The following is a 6000-nucleotide window of genomic DNA, read 5'->3' as shown; positions in this document are numbered from 1 at the left end:
TCAGGGAAGAGGGAGGCTGGGATCATCAAATTTAAAGACGTGCTTCTTCAGGGACTAAAGTGAGGGGGGCAGAGGTAACCGCAAGCCAGGCTCCAAGGAATGCACAGCCCTCCCTCCCTCGCCCCCGCGGGGGGAAACCATACAGGGCCACGTGACTGGCGTCCTCCAGGCTGGCAGGGCAGATGAAGTCACGGCCACAGTCACACCCTGAATCACAGACTCTCAAGGTCCCCACCCATCTGGCTACAGGAAACGCAGTGTTTTCCAAGAGCTCGCGGGAGTCCCGCCCGCTCGCGGCGCAGCGAAGCTCAGTGGCGCCCCCCTGGAGGCACGCGGCTGCCGGCGCCTCTGCGCCTGGGTGCGGACGCGGTATGTTTCCACCCCGGTCTAGAGCGCTGTGGTAGCCCCCTCCGAGCAGCTTCCCAGGTGTCTTCTGAAGTGAGGGGAGCACAACACTTCTCCCGTGTGTTGCTCTCCGTCCCACCGCAAAGCTGCCCGCGTCCCAAACGTTTATTTTCCATGTGTTATTCCTCCCACTTCCTCGGGGGGGGGGCGCGCGCGCGCACCGACGGATTGCTTTGCGGGGTCGGCGGCGGGGACATCGCCCCGCTGGGCCAGGCTGTGCGGAGGCCCTCAGGCGTGAGACTCCCTAAGAGGCTGGGTGGAGAGGACAATGGAGCCCGGGGATTAGGATGGTGATGGTCGGGTGTATGTGTCAATTTGGAAGTCTGCAGTCCCCAGTTACTCAAACACTAGGTGTTGCTGTGAAGGTACTTTGTAGATGTGATTAGTCTATAATCAGTTTTCTTTAGTAAGGGAGATTATTCTAGATAATCTGAGTGAGTCCAATTCAATCAATCAGTTGAAAGGCTTTAAGAGCAGAATTGAAGCTCCCCCCTGAAGAAATATTCCACCTGTGGACAGCAGCTCCAAGTTGAGAATTCCAACCTTCCTAACAACCTGCCCTACAGATTTTGGACTTGCCTCCCACAGCCGAGCTCCCACCATTGCATAAGCTGATGCCTAGTATATCCCGTGGTTCTGTGTCTCCAGGTGAACGCTGACTGACAGATGACCAAAGGCCAGGCAGATGACGTTAGGGCTTGGTTCAATGTAAGTCCCCTCCAGCGGGTAGCGCCCACGCCAGGGAGAGTTGGAAAACCCCAAACTGACTCAGATAAGTTTCCATCATTGAAGGGAGTGGAGAGTCGATAAAGAAGTTGAGTTCTGACATTGAAAAAGGAAGAAAGAGACATTTTGCGCAACCCAGTTTATGGGCTAGGTAGAGTCACACCTACTACACCCTTTCAACACCTTATACCTGCTTCAGGGTGAAACAGACAAACACGGCACGATAACACGAGCCGAACCATAAAAATAAGAGTAATAACTACCTTGCAGGAAGACATTCTCAGGTGTCTGGTATCATGCTTTACTTACATCATCCAACCAGTCCTCACGACAGCCTTCTGAAGGAGAGGTGGTTATTAGCCCCAGTTACAAAAGAGAAACTGAGATCTGGGAAGGTGAATGACCGCCCCAATGTTCTGGGGCCGGCGAGGAAGAGTCAGGATTCAAGACTGGCCTATTTGCCTCCAGAGCTGTGCTTTACTGACGACTATCCTGGTCTCTGGCCAAATGACTGGAACTCTCCCTTCAGACCCGCCATTTCTCCTTCAAAGCTCCCAGAGACTCGTGTGTGCCCCTCAGCTACCACAACAGACCTCTTCTCCCTCTTGGCATTTGTTTCATGTTCTCTGATCACCCCCAGAACCCACTGGGAGAATCCCAGACTCTACCGCTGTCTCTGCTCCAGGCTGAAGACTGTAGCCTGTCTCATGACTGGTTGCCACTGCTGCCCCATTGGATTCTGCCCGTCCCACCCATCCGTCATCCTTCCTTATGTTCCCAGGGCTTGGAGCATGTTCCTAAGCACCAAAAGGCATTGACCACCCTAATGTCCATCAACTGATGAATGGGGAAAGTGGCATATCCTCAGGGGAATATTATCCAGCCAAGGAAAGAAGTGAAGGGTTTATCTACACTACCACATGGATAAACCTCAAAAACATCACGCAAAGTGAAAGAGACCAGATGCAAATGTCACATATTGTATGTTTCCGTTTATGTGAAATATCCAGAAGAGGTAAGTCCACAGAGACTGAAAACAGATGAGTGGTTGCTGGGGACCCGGGGGAAGGGGGAAATGGGGAGAGACTGCTTAATGGGCAACAGGGTGTCCTTTGGGGGGTGATGGAAATGTTTTGGAACTAGACCCAGATGGTCACCCAACATTGTGAATGTACTAAATGCCACTGAATTGCACATCTTAAGAACGGTTAATTTTGTCTTATGTGACATTTGCCTCAATAGGAATGAATACACACACACACACGGAACTAAGTACTAGGTCACCCACGTACGACTAGCCATATTGCTTTTTCATCACACTGACTTTTGTCATCATGTTGGCCATCCTCTCCCTAGGAACTTGGTTCAAGGTCCTGCGGCTCGGGCCAGGGTCGCAGGCAATTTGACAGCATTGCCCTGGTCCGTTCCAAGTTCGCCTGCCCCTCTGGTTTCTGCTGGGTCTTCCCAGGCAAGTGGGGAAAACTGCCCCTCTGGGAGACCTCTCCCACCTTCTACCTGCTGGGGGGGATTAAATTGTCATTAGTCAGGGCTTTTCCTTGCAAGTAACAGAAACACACGCTGGCTGATGAAGCAGAAAAGGAGCTTTTTAAAAGGATATTAACTCACGGGATGGGTTGAGGAGCTGGTGGACCTGGCTTGAGGCTGTGCCTCCAGGATCAGTGCCCGGAAACGACCACAGAAACAGCTGGATGAGCAAAACACAGCACGTTGTCGCTCCTCCAGGACATTTCTGCACCAAGAACTTCACCCTCAACTGAGGGCCCATAGCCACCCTCACCACACTGAGCCTCCTTCCCTGGGTTCTCACTTCCTTATAGTCTCCCCTGGGCATCTGATTGGTGGAGCCAGGTCTCCCACAGGTGCCTTGGCTTCAAGGAAGGCTGGAAAGCCGACGTTCCTGTGTCCCACCATGGGGGGATGGAAATTTCTCAAATACAACAAAATGTTGAAACGTGGTGGGCATACAGAAAACACGACAAACAGCAAATACAGCATCTAGTATTCCCCAAGTGCTTGAAGGACCATATGGCAGCCTGAGCTCATTTGACCTTGTCTCCCTCATGAGGGAACTGGGGACTTCTGCAGAGACCCAGCCTGGCCAGCTCTGGTTTGTGACTGTCCAGAGCCTTTACACCTGCCCCACCCCCTCCCCCAGACATGTAGGTTTCATAGGGCTGTGAGGCAGAAAGTCCACCCACCCCTAGTTACGGGGTAGGTAAATAACTTCAGACCAGATCAACCACTGCGTTCCGTTTCGCAACAATAGTGATTGGCCTGAGGAAGGTCCGTGAGCAGAACAGTGCCTTTTCAAAATTTCCCTGGGATTAATAGGGTGATGTATGTGTGTGGGGGGAGGTGGAGAAGCTCTCTTCTGCCACGGAGTTGTTAAGCTAGGAGGAAATGTATTGATTGCAGCTGGGGTCATCTTCCCTCACCCCATGAAAGAAATTATATCCAGTAGAAGAAAAATCTGCCTATGTGAAGGAGGGATGGTGAGACAGCCAGGAAAATATGGTTTCATTTCCTGGATCCAGCTAAGCCTGAAGCCTTTCCATCTCTGGTCTTTAATTACAGGAGCCAATAAGTTCCTTTATACAGCTTCAGTTAGTTGGAGCTGGATTTCTCTCATAACTGAGTCTTTATAATCAGCCAACCGTTCTCTAGTGGGAAATTGACTATGCAACATTTTCTGTCCATTAGTTCATTTGATAGTGGGTTTTAAAGTAAGGAGGGAGCTTTAGCAATAAAAAATAACAAGTACTGTTATTCAAATTTTACATAGAAGAAACTTTGGGCTCAGAGAGGTTAAGGGACTCGTCCAAGTCCACCCAGCTAATTGTGTACTGGGTTGGATCTGGCCTCAGTTCTGCCTACCTTTACATTCAGCCCTTGTTCTAAAACTCCAAGAGTCAAGTTCTATTTTCAGAACTAATTCCATTCTTCATAGTTTTCTGCAATCCTTGGTATACTCAGGTCTTTCAAAGCCAGTTCTCTCCTCCTGATAACAAAATAACTCCAGTAGCTTATAGAATATTCCTAGGTGTTTTTATTTTCAAAATGTGTAAAGGGCAAGGTATAAAGCTTTGAAGGAGAAATTTCAGTCTGACTGTGGATGTGGGGGACTCGGAGCTCACGGAAACTCAATGCTCGTACCCACACTTATGGGAAACCCTGACCCTCTGAGAGGCCTTTCCCTAGCTAGAATGCTTTTCTTCTGGGAAACCCAAGGATTTCTAGATGGTAGGGGCCACCATATTAACATGTCTTTGGAGTCCTGTGTCATTCATGGGGATCTACCATTTGAGCACAGCCTCTTCCAAGTCCAAAGGCTCATCAAACCAGGTCAGCACCTGGAGGTCAGTTACTAGGGAAAGAAACGTGATCGAGAAGAATCATGGGAAATGAGTACTCATTGAGCACAGGCCAACGATGGCAAATCGAGTTCCTCCCCACCCTCAGCTTCACTCATGCATTGACAAGAACGCCAAGGCAACACTCGAGCTCAACTGGTAATGAGTGTGGCCGCCAGCCCTCTGTCCTCTCTGGCCATGAGCCAGGCACTTTGCGTCATTAACCCCACGTTCTCGCCACAACCTCTGAGATGGGAGTTACTTATCTTACTTTTCAGAGGACGAAACTGGAGTTCAGAGAGCATGTTAATTGCCCTGTAAAAGCTGCTAAGTGGGTGATTCTTTAATATAAAAATGAATAAATAAACAATACACCAGCACATTACTCGTCACTTGTCGCCTTCACGCAAGACATGTGCCGAGCCTGTTGTGTGTATCGTCTTTGCTCGTGTCCCAAAGGCCTGGTGAGGCCATCCGCCACCTTGCCGGTGAGGGAAGCTCAGAACTGAGCCTTCCAGGTGCGGTGCCCGATGTCCGCAGCGAACATGAGGCAGAACAGAGATGGAAGCGAAGCATGTCCAAGACGAGTCCCTGGTTCTAACGATCACTCCGTGCTGGTTTATCTCCACTGTGAGTGTGGGCAGGGATTCTGAGAAAGTGATGGGCTGATGATGACCACAAAAGCTGCTCTAAGCATTACTGGAGAGGCCTTCTAGCACCTTCCTCCTTCCCGGAGCACGTGATGGGGGCATAGCAGGCTTATTCAGAGCAGGGCTGGCCTGTACCTTGTGGCAGCCACCCTTCTTGAGCTTTTTGAGCTCCCTGCCCCGCATTGGGGGGGGGGGGTCAGCCGGCAGCCCCTCAGCCCCACTTGCCCTGGCCTCTTCCCATCTGGGGGAGTAAAAGGCATACAGAACTTTCTGCACGAGAAGGATGCCTTGGGGAAAAGCCATGCTAGTTTTGTATCCAAAACACAAGGCAGCTTGGTACTGTGACAAAAATGTTGCCATTGCTCTTGGCCAGGTGACATGAGACAGTGGGGTGGGGGGGGGCTTCCCCATCTGGAAAGCAAGGAGCCTGGCCTGTGTGACACCCCAGTGACTCAGTTGCTCTAAATTGTGTGCAATGCCTGAGTCCATGGATGGTTCCTGTGGCCTCTCTCAGACACTGCTCATTCTCTCTCTCTCTCATTCTCTCTTTTCCCACACCTCCACCCACCCCGCTAGTAATTTTTCCAACGTCTTATTAAGAACATTTTCAAACAAGCAGCAAAATGGAATCAGTCTTACAGTGAGCTCCCATATACCCACATGCTAGATTCCATCCAGTTCTCTTAGCTCGTTTCCGTGGAGACCGTGGAGGCAGAAGCCCGCCCCCCCCAACACACACACATGCCTCCCAGAGGACATGCTGGTGGGGTTCGCTGAGAACCCCTTCTTTCTCCCTTAGTTCATGCACCCTCCTTGCCCCGATCTCTCTCTTCTGTCGGTGGCCACCC

Source organism: Ursus arctos, unplaced genomic scaffold, assembly GCF_023065955.2.
Source record: "Ursus arctos isolate Adak ecotype North America unplaced genomic scaffold, UrsArc2.0 scaffold_21, whole genome shotgun sequence".
Taxonomy (NCBI): domain Eukaryota; kingdom Metazoa; phylum Chordata; class Mammalia; order Carnivora; family Ursidae; genus Ursus; species Ursus arctos.
The sequence above is the reverse complement of the archived record's forward strand: the minus strand, read 5'-3'. Positions refer to the sequence as shown.